Here is a 16572-nt window from a genome sequence, read left to right on the forward strand (position 1 = left end):
ATGAGCTTCGTCCGCAGGGGGGCTGGGCTCTCCCTTAGTGATAGGGTCATCAAGGAGCTCGGAGTAGAGCCACTGCTCCTCCGCGTTGAGAAGAGCCAGATGAGGTGGCTTGGGCATCTAAATAGGATGCCTCCTGGACACTTCCCCAGTGAGGTGTTCAGGGTACGTCCCACTGGTAGGAGACCCCGGGGAGGACCCAGGACACGCTGGAGAGACTATATCTCCAAGCTGGCTTGGGATCCCCCGGGAAGGGCTGGACGAAGTGGCCGGGGAGAGGGAAGTCTGGGCTTCCCTGCTTAGGCTGCTGCCCCCGCGACCCGACCCCAGATAAGCGGTAAAAAATGGATGGATGGATAGATGGATGCTATTCTATGACATTTTGGTGCAATTTTGAATGACATGCTTTAGCATTAAGTTTTGATGCAATTTTGGATGAAATCCTATAGTATGACGTTTTGGTGTGATTTTGAGCCCCATCCTATGGTATGAATTTTTGGTGCAATCATGAACGACATGTTATACTATGACATTTTGATGCGATTTTGAATGAAATGCTATAGTATGATGTTTTGGTGGGATTTTGGGCCCCATGATGTAACATAACTTTTTGGTGCTGTTTTTATGATGTTTTCGCACAATTTTGAATGACATGCATTGGTATGAATTTTTGGTGTGATTTTGAACGACATGCTTTAGTATGCTGTTTTGGAATTATTTTGGATGACATGCTATAGTATGAATTTTTGGTGCGATTTTGGACAACACGCTAGTACCTTCAGGTGCCATTTTGGATGGCATACTATATTATGACATTTTATGTGATTTTGGAAGATATGATGTGTTATGGCAACTTTGGACAACATGCTATGCATGATGTTTTGGTGAGATTTTGGACCCCACACTATAGTGTGACTTTTTGATTGGATTTTGAACGTCATGCTATAGTATAACGTTTTCGTGTGATTTTTGACCCAATTCTTTAGTATGACATTTTGAGCAAAATATACTTTGACATGTTTGTGCGATTTTGAATGACATGCTATGGTATGACATTTTGGTGCACCTTTGGATGGCATGGTATAGCATGATGTTTTGGTGTGATCTTGGACAATATGCTATGGTATAAAGTCTTGTTTGAGATTTTGGATGATATGCTTTAGCATGATTTTGGAAGATATGCTACTGTATGAAATCTTGTTGCGATTTTGAACGACATTCTTAAGTGTGACATTTTGGTGGGATTTTAGACGACATGGTATAGTATGATGTTTTGTGGCAACTTTGGACAACATGCTATGCATAATGTTTTGGTAGGATTTTGGACACCATACTTTAGTGTGACTTTTTGATGCGATTTTGAATGCCGTGCTATAGTATGACGTTTTGGACGACGTGATATAGCATGATGTTTTGGTATTATTTTGGACAATATGCCATAGTATAAAGTCTTGGTGAGATTTTGGATGACATGCTTTAGCATGATGTTTTGGTGTAATATTGGACTACATGCTATAGTGTGACATTTTTGTAAGATTTCGAAGACATGCTATAGAAGTACCTTTTGGTGCAATATTGAATTACATGCTATAGTATGACGATTTGGTTACTATGAAATTTTGGTGTGATTCTGAACGACATTCTTCAGTGTGACGTTTTGGTGCGATTGTGGACCCAGTGCTATAGTATGACATTTTGGTGGGATTTTGAACGACATGGTATAGTTTGATGTTTTTTTGTGAATTTGGATGACATGCTATAGTACTACTTTTTGGTGCAGTTTAAAACAACATGCTTTACTATGTCGTTGTGGCGCGATTTTGGACCACATGCCATAATTTGGTGTGATTTTGACAACGACTATGACAAGCTTTAGAATGACATTTTGTTGCAACGTTTGATGACATTCTGTAGTATGAAATTTTTCTGCAAGTTTGAACCAAAATGACACAAAAATGCCGCACTACAGCATGGAGTTCAATATCACACCAAAATGTCATTGTATAGCATGTTGTCCAAAATTGCACCACATCGCCGTGCTAAACAAGTCATCCAAAATTATGCCAAAAAATCATACTATAGCAAATTCTCCAAAACAACACCAAGCTTTCATATTATAGCATGGGGTCCAAAATCTAACCAAAAGGTCATACAATAGCATTGGGTCCACAATCGCACCAAAACGTCATATTGTAGCATGTCTTAGAAAATCGCAGATGAATGTGATAGTGTACCATGTCGTTCAAAATAGCGCCACGACTTCATCCAAAATGTCATACTATAGCATGTTGTCAGATATCACACAAAAACCTCATACTAAAAAACATGCCAAAGCCAAAAAAATGACCAAAAAGGCAAAAATGTCAAAATATGACAAGTCCCAAAAACAGCTAGAAATAACTCAAAACAGCATGAAATAGCATGCTGAGACACACCATAGCATTGAATCGTACAAAAATGTCCAAAAACACTGAAATAATGTATGTTCAAAAAATGACCACAGACTCAAGGCAAAAATGGCAAAAATGTCAAAATATTACATGTCCCGAAAACAGCTAAAAACACATCAAAACAGCATAAAATAGGTTGCCGAAACATGCCATAACATTGAATCTTCCAAAAATGTCCAAAAACACCAAAATAATGCATGTCCAAAAAATGACCAAAAAGGCAAGGCTATAGTATGGCAAAAATGTCAAAATATGACATGTTCTAAAAACTGCTGAAAATACCTCAAAACAGCATAAAAAAAGAGTGCAAAGAAATGCCATAGCATAGAATCCTTCAAAAATGTCCAACAACACCAAAATAATGCATGTCCAAAAAATGACCAGAATGGCAAGGCTATAGCATGGCAAAAGTGTCAAAATATGACATGTCCTAAAAAAAAGCTTAAAACATCTTAAAACAGAATAAAATAGAGTGCAAAGACATACCATCGCATAGAATCCTTCAAATATGTCAAAAAACAACAAAATAATGCATGTCCAAAAAATGACCAGAATGAAAAGGCTATAGTATGGCAAAAATGTCAAAATATGACATGTCCTAAAAACAGCTGAAAAAACCTCGAAACAGCATAAAATAGAGTGCAAAGACATGCCATAGCAATAGAATCCTTCAAAAATGTCCAAAAACAACAAAATAATGCATGTCCAAAAAATGACCAAAAAGGCAAGGCTATAGTATGGCAAAAATGTCAAAATATGACATGTCTTAAAAACAGCTGAAAATACATCAAAACAGCCTAAAATAGAGTGCAAAGACATGCCATAGCATAGAATCCTTCAAAAATGTCCAAAAACAACAAAATAATGCATGTCCAAAAAAATGACCAAAAAGGCAAGGCTATAGTATGGCAAAAATGTCAAAATATGACATGTCCTAAAAACAGCTTAAAACACCTCAAAACAGCTTAAAATACTGTGCTAAGACATGCCATAGCATAGAACCTTTCAGAAATGTCCAAAAACACCAAAATAATGCATGTCCAAAAAATGACCAGAATGGCAAGGCTATAGTATGGCAAAAATGTCAAAATATGACATGTCCCAAAAACAGCTAAAAACACCTCACAACAGCCTAAAATGTGATGCTAAGACATGCCATAGCATAGAATCCTTCAAATATGTCCAAAAACACCAAAATAATGCATGTCCAAAAAATGACCAGAATGGCAAGGCTATAGCATGGCAAAAGTGTCAAAATATGACATGTCCTAAAAAAAAGCTTAAAACATCTTAAAACAGAATAAAATAGAGTGCAAAGACATACCATAGCATAGAATCCTTCAAATATGTCAAAAAACACCAAAATAATGCATGTCCAAAAAATGACCAAAAAGGCAAGGCTATAGTATGGCAAAAGTGTCAAAATATGACATGTCCTAAAAACAGTTTAAAACGCCTCAAAACAGCTTAAAATACGGTGCTAAGACATGCCATAGCATAGAACCTTTTAAAAAATGTCCAAAAACACCAAAATAATGCATGTCCAAAAAATGACAAAAAAGGCAAGGCTATAGTATGGCAAAAATGTCAAAATATGACATGTTCTAAAAACTGCTGAAAATACCTCAAAACAGCATAAAATAGAGTGCAAAGACATGCCATAGCATAGAATCCTTCAAAAATGTCCAAAAACAACAAAATAATGCATGTCCCAAAAATGACCAAAAAGGCAAGGCTATAGTATGGCAAAAGTGTCAAAATATGACATATCCTAAAAACAGCTTAAAACGCCTCAAAACAGCATAAAATAGGGTGCTGAGACATGCCATAGCATAGAACCTTTCGAAAATGTCCAAAAACACCAAAATAATGCATGTCCAAAAAATGACCAGAATGGCAAGGCTATAGGATGGCAAAAATGTCAAAATATGACATGTCCTAAAAACAGCTGAAAATACCTCAAAACAGCCTAAAATAGAGTGCAAAGACATGCCACAGCATAGAATCCTTCAAATATGTCCAAAAACACCAAAATAATGCATGTCCAAAAAATGACCAAAAAGGCAAGGCTATAGTATGGCAAAAATGTCAAAATATGACATGTCCTAAAAAAAAGCTTAAAACATCTTAAAACAGAATAAAATAGAGTGCAAAGACATGCCATAGCATAGAATCCTTCAAATATGTCCAAAAACAACAAAATAATGCATGTCCAAAAAATGACCAGAATGGCAAGGCTATTGTATGGCAAAAATGTCAAAATATGACATGTCGCAAAAACAGCTGAAAATACCTCAAAACAGCATAAAATAGAGTGCAAAGACATGCCATAGCATAGAATCCTTCAAATATGTCCAAAAACAACAAAATAATGCATGTCCAAAAAATGACCAGAATGGCAAGGCTATAGTATGGCAAAAATGTCAAAATATGACATGTCGCAAAAACAGCTGAAAATACCTCAAAACAGCATAAAATAGAGTGCAAAGACATGCCATAGCATAGAATCCTTCAAAAATGTCCAAAAACACCAAAATAATGCATGTCCAAAAAATGACCAAAAAGGCAAGGCTATAGTATGGCAAAAGTGTCAAAATATGACATGTCCTAAAAACAGCTTAAAACGCCTCAAAACAGCTTAAAATACTGTGCTAAGACATGCCATAGCATAGAACCTTTCAAAAATGTCCAAAAACACCAAAATAATGCATGTCCAAAAAATGACCAAAAAGGCAAGGCTATAGTATGGCAAAAATGTCAAAATATGACATGTCCTGAAAAAAAACTTAAAACATCTTAAAACAGAATAAAATAGAGTGCAAAGACATGCCATAGCATAGAATCCTTCAAATATGTCCAAAAACACCTAAATAATGCATGTCCAAAAAATGACCAAAAAGGCAAGGCTATAGTATGGCAAAAATGTCAAAATATGACATGTCCTAAAAAAAAGCTTAAAACATCTTAAAACAGAATAAAATAGAGTGCAAAGACATGCCATAGCATAGAATCCTTCAAATATGTCCAAAAACAACAAAATAATGCATGTCCAAAAAATGACCAAAAAGGCAAGGCTATAGTATGGCAAAAATGTCAAAATATGACATGTTCTAAAAACTGCTGAAAATACCTCAAAACAGCATAAAATAGAGTGCAAAGACATGCCATAGCATAGAATCCTTCAAATATGTCCAAAAACAACAAAATAATGCATGTCCCAAAAATGACCAAAAAGGCAAGGCTATAGTATGGCAAAAATGTCAAAATATGACATGTTCTAAAAACTGCTGAAAATACCTCAAAACAGCATAAAATAGAGTGCAAAGACATGCCATAGCATAGAATCCTTCAAATATGTCCAAAAACAACAAAATAATGCATGTCCCAAAAATGACCAAAAAGGCAAGGCTATAGTATGGCAAAAGTGTCAAAATATGACATATCCTAAAAACAGCTTAAAACGCCTCAAAACAGCATAAAATAGGGTGCTGAGACATGCCATAGCATAGAACCTTTCGAAAATGTCCAAAAACACCAAAATAATGCATGTCCAAAAAATGACCAAAAAGGCAAGGCTATAGTATGGCAAAAATGTCAAAATATGACATGTCCTAAAAACAGCTGAAAATACCTCAAAACAGCATAAAATAGAGTGCAAAGACATGCCATAGCATAGAATCCTTCAAAAATGTCGAAAAACACCAAAATAATGCATGTCCAAAAAATGACCAAAAAGGCAAGGCTATAGTATGGCAAAAATGTCAAAATATGACATGTCCTAAAAAAAAGCTTAAAACATCTTAAAACAGAATAAAATAGAGTGCAAAGACATGCCATAGCATAGAATCCTTCAAATATGTCCAAAAACAACAAAATAATGCATGTCCAAAAAATGACCAGAATGGCAAGGCTATAGTATGGCAAAAATGTCAAAATATGACATGTCGCAAAAACAGCTGAAAATACCTCAAAACAGCATAAAATAGAGTGCAAAGACATGCCATAGCATAGAATCTTTTAAAAATGTCCAAAAACACCAAAATAATGCATGTCCAAAAAATGACCAAAAAGGCAAGGCTATAGTATGGCAAAAATGTCAAAATATGACATGTCCTAAAAATAGCTTAAAATACCTCAAAACAGCATAAAATAGAGTGCAAAGACATGCCATAACATAGAATCCTTCAAAAATGTCCAAAAACAACAAAATAATGCATGTCCAAAAAATGACCAAAAAGGCAAGGCTACAGTATGGCAAAAATATCAAAATATGACATGTCCCAAAAACAGCTAAAAACACCTCACAACAGCCTAAAATAGGGTGCTGAGACATGCCATAGCATAGAACCTTTCAAAAATGTCCAAAAACACCAAAATAATGCATGTCCAAAAAATGACCAAAAAGGCAAGGCTATAGTATGGCAAAAGTGTCAAAATATGACATATCCTAAAAACAGTTTAAAACGCCTCAAAACAGCTTAAAATACGGTGCTAAGACATGCCATAGCATAGAACCTTTTAAAAAATGTCCAAAAACACCAAAATAATGCATGTCCAAAAAATGACCAAAAAGGCAAGGCTATAGTATGGCAAAAATGTCAAAATATGACATGTCCTAAAAACAGCTGAAAATACCTCAAAACAGCCTAAAATAGAGTGCAAAGAGATGCCATAGCATAGAATCCTTCAAAAATGTCCAAAAACACCAAAATAATGCATGTCCAAAAAATGACCAAAAAGGCAAGGCTATAGTATGGCAAAAATGTCAAAATATGACATGTTCTAAAAACTGCTTAAAACGCCTCAAAACAGCTTAAAATACGATGCTAAGACATGCCATAGCATAGAATCCTTCAAAAATGTCCAAAAACACCAAAATAATGCATGTCCAAAAAATGACCAAAAAGGCAAGGCTATAGTATGGCAAAAATGTCAAAAAATGACATGTCCTAAAAATAGCTGAAAATACCTCAAAACAGCATGAAATTGAGTGCAAAGACATGCCATAGCATAGAATCCTTCAAAAATGTCCAAAAACAACAAAATAATGCATGTCCAAAAAATGACCAAAAAGGCAAGGCTATAGTATGGCAAAAATGTCAAAATATGACATGTCCTAAAAACAGCTTAAAATACCTCAAAACAGCATAAAATAGAGTGCAAAGACATGCCATAGCATAGAATGCTTCAAAAATGTCCAAAAACACCAAAATAATGCATGTCCAAAAAATGAGCAAAAAAGGCAAGGCTATAGTATGGCAAAAATGTCAAAATATGACATGTCCTAAAAACAGCTAAAAACACCTCAAAACAGCTTAAAAGAGGTTGCTGAGACATGCCATAGCATAGAACCTTTCAGAAATGTCCAACAACACCAAAATAATGCATGTCCAACAAATGACCAGAATGGCAAGGCTATAGTATGGCAAAAATGTCAAAATATGACATGTCCTAAAAACAGCTTAAAACGCCTCAAAACAGCATAAAATAGGGTGCTGAGACATGCCATAGCATAGAACCTTTCGAAAATGTCCAAAAACACCAAAATAATGCATGTCCAAAAAATGACCAAAAAGGCAAGGCTATAGTATGGCAAAAATGTCAAAATATGACATGTCCTAAAAACAGCTGAAAATACCTCAAAACAGCCTAAAATAGAGTGCAAAGACATGCCATAGCATAGAATCCTTCAAATATGTCCAAAAACACCAAAATAATGCATGTCCAAAAAATGACCAAAAAGGCAAGGCTATAGTATGGCAAAAATGTCAAAATATGACATGTCCTAAAAACAGCTTAAAACGCCTCAAAACAGCTTAAAATACTGTGCAAAGACATGCCATCGCATAGAACCTTTCAAAAATGTCCAAAAACACCTAAATAATGCATGTCCAAAAAATGACCAAAAAGGCAAGGCTATAGTATGGCAAAAATGTCAAAATATGACATGTCCTAAAAAAAAGCTTAAAACATCTTAAAACAAATTAAAATAGAGTGCAAAGACATGCCATAGCATAGAATCCTTCAAATATGTCCAAAAACAACAAAATAATGCATGTCCAACAAATGACCAGAATGGCAAGGCTATAGTATGGCAAAAATGTCAAAATATGACATGTCCTAAAAACAGCTTAAAATACCTCAAAACAGCATAAAATAGAGTGCAAAGACATGCCATAGCATAGAATCCTTCAAATATGTCCAAAAACAACAAAATAATGCATGTCCAAAAAATGACCAAAAAGGCAAGGCTATAGTATGGCAAAAATGTCAAAATATGACATGTCCTAAAAACAGCTAAAAACACCTCACAACAGGCTAAAATAGAGGGCAAAGAGATGCCATAGCATAGAATCCTTCAAATATGTCCAAAAACAACAAAATAATGCATGTCCAAAAAATGACCAAAAAGGCAAGGCTATAGTATGGCAAAAATGTCAAAATATGACATGTCCTAAAAACAGCTTAAAATACCTCAAAACAGCATAAAATAGAGTGCAAAGACATGCCATAGCATAGAATCCTTCAAAAATGTCCAAAAACAACAAAATAATGCATGTCCAAAAAATGACCAAAAAGGCAAGGCTATAGTATGGCAAAAATGTCAAAATATGACATGTCCTAAAAACAGCTAAAAACACCTCACAACAGGCTAAAATAGAGGGCAAAGAGATGCCATAGCATAGAATCCTTCAAATATGTCCAAAAACAACAAAATAATGCATGTCCAAAAAATGACCAAAAAGGCAAGGCTATAGTATGGCAAAAATGTCAAAATATGACATGTCCTAAAAACAGCTTAAAACGCCTCAAAACAGCTTAAAATACTGTGCTAAGACATGCCATCGCATAGAACCTTTCAAAATTGTCCAAAAACACCTAAATAATGCATGTCCAAAAAATGACCAAAAAGGCAAGGCTATAGTATGGCAAAAATGTCAAAATATGACATGTCCTAAAAAAAAGCTTAAAACATCTTAAAACAGAATAAAATAGAGTGCAAAGACATGCCATAGCATAGAATCCTTCAAAAATGTCCAAAAACAACAAAATAATGCATGTCCAAAAAATGACCAAAAAGGCAAGGCTATAGTATGGCAAAAATGTCAAAATATGACATGTCCTAAAAACAGCTTAAAATACCTCAAAACAGCATAAAATAGAGTGCAAAGACATGCCATAGCATAGAATGCTTCAAAAATGTCCAAAAACACCAAAATAATGCATGTCCAAAAAATGAGCAAAAAAGGCAAGGCTATAGTATGGCAAAAATGTCAAAATATGACATGTCCTAAAAACAGCTAAAAACACCTCAAAACAGCTTAAAAGAGGTTGCTGAGACATGCCATAGCATAGAACCTTTCAGAAATGTCCAACAACACCAAAATAATGCATGTCCAAAAAATGACCAGAATGGCAAGGCTATAGTATGGCAAAAGTGTCAAAATATGACATATCCTAAAAACAGCTTAAAACGCCTCAAAACAGCATAAAATAGGGTGCTGAGACATGCCATAGCATAGAACCTTTCGAAAATGTCCAAAAACACCAAAATAATGCATGTCCAAAAAATGACCAAAAAGGCAAGGCTATAGTATGGCAAAAATGTCAAAATATGACATGTCCTAAAAACAGCTGAAAATACCTCAAAACAGCCTAAAATAGAGTGCAAAGACATGCCATAGCATAGAATCCTTCAAATATGTCCAAAAACACCAAAATAATGCATGTCCAAAAAATGACCAAAAAGGCAAGGCTATAGTATGGCAAAAATGTCAAAATATGACATGTCCTAAAAACAGCTTAAAACGCCTCAAAACAGCTTAAAATACTGTGCTAAGACATGCCATCGCATAGAACCTTTCAAAAATGTCCAAAAACACCTAAATAATGCATGTCCAAAAAATGACCAAAAAGGCAAGGCTATAGTATGGCAAAAATGTCAAAATATGACATGTCCTAAAAAAAAGCTTAAAACATCTTAAAACAAATTAAAATAGAGTGCAAAGACATGCCATAGCATAGAATCCTTCAAATATGTCCAAAAACAACAAAATAATGCATGTCCAACAAATGACCAGAATGGCAAGGCTATAGTATGGCAAAAATGTCAAAATATGACATGTCCTAAAAACAGCTTAAAATACCTCAAAACAGCATAAAATAGAGTGCAAAGACATGCCATAGCATAGAATGCTTCAAAAATGCCCAAAAACACCAAAATAATGCATGTCCAAAAAATGAGCAAAAAAGGCAAGGCTATAGTATGGCAAAAATGTCAAAATATGACATGTCCTAAAACAGCTAAAAACACCGCACAACAGGCTAAAATAGAGGGCAAAGAGATGCCATAGCATAGAATCCTTCAAATATGTCCAAAAACAACAAAATAATGCATGTCCAAAAAATGACCAAAAAGGCAAGGCTATAGTATGGCAAAAATGTCAAAATATGACATGTCCTAAAAACAGCTGAAAATACCTCAAAACAGCATAAAATAGAGTGCAAAGACATGCCATAGCATAGAATCCTTCAAAAATGTCCAAAAACACCAAAATAATGCATGTCCAAAAAATGACCAAAAAGGCAAGGCTATAGTATGGCAAAATGTCAAAATATGACATGTCCTAAAACAGCTAAAACACCTCACAACAGGCTAAAATAGAGGCAAAGAGATGCCATAGCATAGAATCCTTCAAATATGTCCAAAAACAACAAAATAATGCATGTCCAAAAAATGACCAGAATGGCAAGGCTATAGTATGGCAAAAATGTCAAAATATGACATGTCGCAAAAACAGCTGAAAATACCTCAAAACAGCATAAAATAGAGTGCAAAGACATGCCATAGCATAGAATCTTTTAAAAATGTCCAAAAACACCAAAATAATGCATGTCCAAAAAATGACCAAAAAGGCAAGGCTATAGTATGGCAAAAATGTCAAAATATGACATGTCCTAAAAATAGCTTAAAATACCTCAAAACAGCATAAAATAGAGTGCAAAGACATGCCATAGCATAGAATCCTTCAAAAATGTCCAAAAACAACAAAATAATGCATGTCCAAAAAATGACCAAAAAGGCAAGGCTATAGTATGGCAAAAGTGTCAAAATATGACATATCCTAAAAACAGCTAAAAACACCTCACAACAGCCTAAAATAGGGTGCTGAGACATGCCATAGCATAGAACCTTTCAAAAATGTCCAAAAACACCAAAATAATGCATGTCCAAAAAATGACCAAAAAGGCAAGGCTATAGTATGGCAAAAATGTCAAAATATGACATGTCCTAAAAACAGCTGAAAATACCTCAAAACAGCATAAAATAGAGTGCAAAGACATGCCATAGCATAGAATCTTTTAAAAATGTCCAAAAACACCAAAATAATGCATGTCCAAAAAATGACCAAAAAGGCAAGGCTATAGTATGGCAAAAATGTCAAAATATGACATGTCCTAAAAACAGCTAAAAACACCTCAAATCAGCATAAAATAGAGTGCAAAGACATGCCATAGCATAGAATCCTTCAAAAATGTCCAAAAACACCTAAATAATGCATGTCCAAAAAATGACCAAAAAGGCAAGGCTATAGTATGGCAAAAATGTCAAAATATGACATGTCCTAAAAACAGCTGAAAATACCTCAAAACAGCATGAAATACAGAGCAAAGACATGCCATAGCATAGAATCCTTCAAATATGTCCAAAAACAACAAAATAATGCATGTCCAAAAAATGACCAGAATGGCAAGGCTATAGTATGGCAAAAATGTCAAAATATGACATGTTCTAAAAACTGCTGAAAATACCTCAAAACAGCATAAAATAGAGTGCAAAGACATGCCATAGCATAGAATCCTTCAAAAATGTCCAAAAACAACAAAATAATGCATGTCCAAAAAATGACCAAAAAGGCAAGGCTATAGTATGGCAAAAATGTCAAAATATGACATGTCCTAAAAACAGCTGAAAATACCTCAAAACAGCATAAAATAGAGTGCAAAGACATGCCATAGCATAGAATCCTTCAAAAATGTCCAAAAACAACAAAATAATGCATGTCCAAAAAATGACCAAAAAGGCAAGGCTATAGTATGGCAAAAATATCAAAATATGACATGTCCCAAAAACAGCTAAAAACACCTCACAACAGCCTAAAATAGGGTGCTGAGACATGCCATAGCATAGAACCTTTCAAAAATGTCCAAAAACAACAAAATAATGCATGTCCAAAAAATGACCAAAAAGGCAAGGCTATAGTATGGCAAAAGTGTCAAAATATGACATATCCTAAAAACAGTTTAAAACGCCTCAAAACAGCTTAAAATACGGTGCTAAGACATGCCATAGCATAGAACCTTTTAAAAAATGTCCAAAAACACCAAAATAATGCATGTCCAAAAAATGACCAAAAAGGCAAGGCTATAGTATGGCAAAAATGTCAAAATATGACATGTTCTAAAAACTGCTGAAAATACCTCAAAACAGCATAAAATAGAGTGCAAAGACATGCCATAGCATAGAATCCTTCAAAAATGTCCAAAAACAACAAAATAATGCATGTCCCAAAAATGACCAAAAAGGCAAGGCTATAGTATGGCAAAAGTGTCAAAATATGACATATCCTAAAAACAGCTTAAAACGCCTCAAAACAGCATAAAATAGGGTGCTGAGACATGCCATAGCATAGAACCTTTCGAAAATGTCCAAAAACACCAAAATAATGCATGTCCAAAAAATGACCAAAAAGGCAAGGCTATAGTATGGCAAAAATGTCAAAATATGACATGTCGCAAAAACAGCTGAAAATACCTCAAAACAGCATAAAATAGAGTGCAAAGACATGCCATAGCATAGAATCTTTTAAAAATGTCCAAAAACACCAAAATAATGCATGTCCAAAAAATGACCAAAAAGGCAAGGCTATAGTATGGCAAAAATGTCAAAATATGACATGTCCTAAAAACAGCTAAAAACACCTCAAATCAGCATAAAATAGAGTGCAAAGACATGCCATAGCATAGAATCCTTCAAAAATGTCCAAAAACACCTAAATAATGCATGTCCAAAAAATGACCAAAAAGGCAAGGCTATAGTATGGCAAAAATGTCAAAATATGACATGTCCTAAAAACAGCTGAAAATACCTCAAAACAGCATGAAATACAGAGCAAAGACATGCCATAGCATAGAATCCTTCAAATATGTCCAAAAACAACAAAATAATGCATGTCCAAAAAATGACCAAAAAGGCAAGGCTATAGTATGGCAAAAATGTCAAAATATGACATGTTCTAAAAACTGCTGAAAATACCTCAAAACAGCATAAAATAGAGTGCAAAGACATGCCATAGCATAGAATCCTTCAAAAATGTCCAAAAACAACAAAATAATGCATGTCCAAAAAATGACCAAAAAGGCAAGGCTATAGTATGGCAAAAATGTCAAAATATGACATGTCCTAAAAACAGCTGAAAATACCTCAAAACAGCCTAAAATAGAGTGCAAAGAGATGCCATAGCATAGAATCCTTCAAAAATGTCCAAAAACACCAAAATAATGCATGTCCAAAAAATGACCAAAAAGGCAAGGCTATAGTATGGCAAAAATGTCAAAATATGACATGTCCTAAAAACAGTTTAAAACGCCTCAAAACAGCTTAAAATACGGTGCTAAGACATGCCATGGCATAGAACCTTTTAAAAAATGTCCAAAAACACCAAAATAATGCATGTCCAAAAAATGACCAAAAAGGCAAGGCTATAGTATGGCAAAAATGTCAAAATATGACATGTTCTAAAAACTGCTGAAAATACCTCAAAACAGCATAAAATAGAGTGCAAAGACATGCCATAGCATAGAATCCTTCAAAAATGTCCAAAAACACCAAAATAATGCATGTCCAAAAAATGACCAAAAAGGCAAGGCTATAGTATGGCAAAAATGTCAAAATATGACATGTCCTAAAAACAGCTTAAAATACCTCAAAACAGCATAAAATAGAGTGCAAAGACATGCCATAGCATAGAATGCTTCAAAAATGTCCAAAAACACCAAAATAATGCATGTCCAAAAAATGAGCAAAAAAGGCAAGGCTATAGTATGGCAAAAATGTCAAAATATGACATGTCCTAAAAACAGCTAAAAACACCTCAAAACAGCTTAAAAGAGGTTGCTGAGACATGCCATAGCATAGAACCTTTCAGAAATGTCCAACAACACCAAAATAATGCATGTCCAAAAAATGACCAGAATGGCAAGGCTATAGTATGGCAAAAGTGTCAAAATATGACATGTCCTAAAAAACAGCTTAAAACATTTTAAAACAGAATAAAATAGAGTGCAAAGACATGCCATAGCATTGAATCCTTCAAAAATGTCCAAAAACACCAAAATAATGCATGTCCAAAAAATGACCAAAAAGGCAAGACCATAGTATAGCAAAACTGTTGTGACGACCTCGGAGTCGGGGCCTGGAGTTTTAGAGTGTGTGGTCCTTTCGGCATGTATACATTGTGTTTTTTGTGTCTGTAGGTCCTGGGACCTCCACGTGGAACCCACTGACTAATTAGGGGCACCTGGCCAGCGCTCCTGATCATTCAATCTGTGCTGCTGTGGCGTCTATTGTCGTTCCTGCTTTGCCGTCGGCCAGCCATGCCGCCCTATACTGCTTTTCCTTTTGTTACTTTTGCACTCTACAACACGCACCACACATGATCATCGCATCCACACACCCGAACTCACTACTGACATTCATTTCCACATCCCACCATCTTTTGCCTCATTAATATTAATAAATATTGGTTGTTTACTTTACGCCTGCGCGCATCCTTGTTATTTATTGCCGTGTGCTAGCAGACTGTAACAATGTCAAAATATGACATGTCCTGAAAACAGCTGAAAACACCTCAAAACAGCTTAAAAGAGGTTGCTGAGACATGCCATAGCATAGAACCTTTCAGAAATGTCCAACAACACCAAAATAACGCATGTCCAAAAAATGAAAAAAAAAGGCAAGGCTATAGTATGGCAAAAATGTCAAAATATGACATGTCCTAAAAACAGCTAAAAACACCTCAAAACAGCCTAAAATAGGGTGCTGAGACATGCCACAGCATAGAACCTTTCAAATATGTCCAAAAACACCAAAATAATGCATGTCCAAAAAATGACCAAAAAGGCAAGGCTATAGTATGGCAAAAATGTCAAAATATGACATGTCCTAAAAACAGCTGAAAATACCTCAAATCAGCATAAAATAGAGTGCAAAGACATGCCATAGCACAGAATCCTTCAAATATGTCCAAAAACACCAAAATAATGCATGTCCAAAAAATGACCAAAAAGGCAAGGCTATAGTATGGCAAAAATGTCAAAATATGACATGTCCTAAAAACAGCTTAAAATACCTCAAATCAGCATGAAATACAGTGCAAAGACATGCCATAGCATAGAATCATTCAAATATGTCCAAAAACAACAAAATAATGCATGTCCAAAAAATGACCAGAATGGCAAGGCTATAGTATGGCAAAAATGTCAAAATATGACATGTCCTAAAAACAGCTAAAAACACCTCAAAACAGCTTAAAAGAGGTTGCTGAGACATGCCATAGCATAGAACATTTCAGAAATGTCCAACAACACCAAAATAATGCATGTCCAAAAAATGACCAAAAAGGCAAGGCTATAGTATGGCAAAAATGTCAAAATTTGACATGTCCTAAAAACAGCTTAAAATACCTCAAAGCAGTATAAAATAGCGTGCTGAGACATGCCATAGCATACAACCTTTAAAAAAAGGTCCAACAACACCAAAATAATGCATGTCCAAAAAATGACCAAAAAGGCAAGGCTATAGTATGGCAAAAATGTCAAAATTTGACATGTCCTAAAAACAGCTTAAAATACCTCAAAGCAGTATAAAATAGCGTGCTGAGACATGCCATAGCATACAACCTTTAAAAAAAGGTCCAAAAATACCAAAATAATGCATGTCCAAAAAATGACCAAAAAGGCAAGGCTATAGTATGGCAAAAATGTCAAAATATGACATGTTCTAAAAACTGCTGAAAATACCTCAAAACAGCATAAAATAGAGTGCAAAGAGATGCCATAGCAC

At 34.8% G+C, this 16572-nt stretch overlaps 1 protein-coding gene across 1 annotated transcript in view; it reads left to right on the forward strand.

The window, feature by feature from the left end:
- The window catches only part of dscaml1 (Down syndrome cell adhesion molecule like 1), a 147693-nt gene extending 132487 nt beyond the window's left edge, over window positions 1-15206 (forward strand). The window contains exon 36 of the transcript XR_015776816.1: window positions 14985-15206. The gene's annotated coding sequence lies outside the window, so the exon portion shown is untranslated. The remainder of the gene's footprint in view (window positions 1-14984) is intronic.
- The last annotated feature ends 1366 nt before the right edge of the window (window positions 15207-16572 follow it).

This window comes from Plectropomus leopardus, chromosome 6, assembly GCF_026936395.1.
Source record: "Plectropomus leopardus strain MGB_pleo_1.0 chromosome 6, ASM2693639v1, whole genome shotgun sequence".
Classification (NCBI taxonomy): Eukaryota; Metazoa; Chordata; class Actinopteri; order Perciformes; family Serranidae; genus Plectropomus; species Plectropomus leopardus.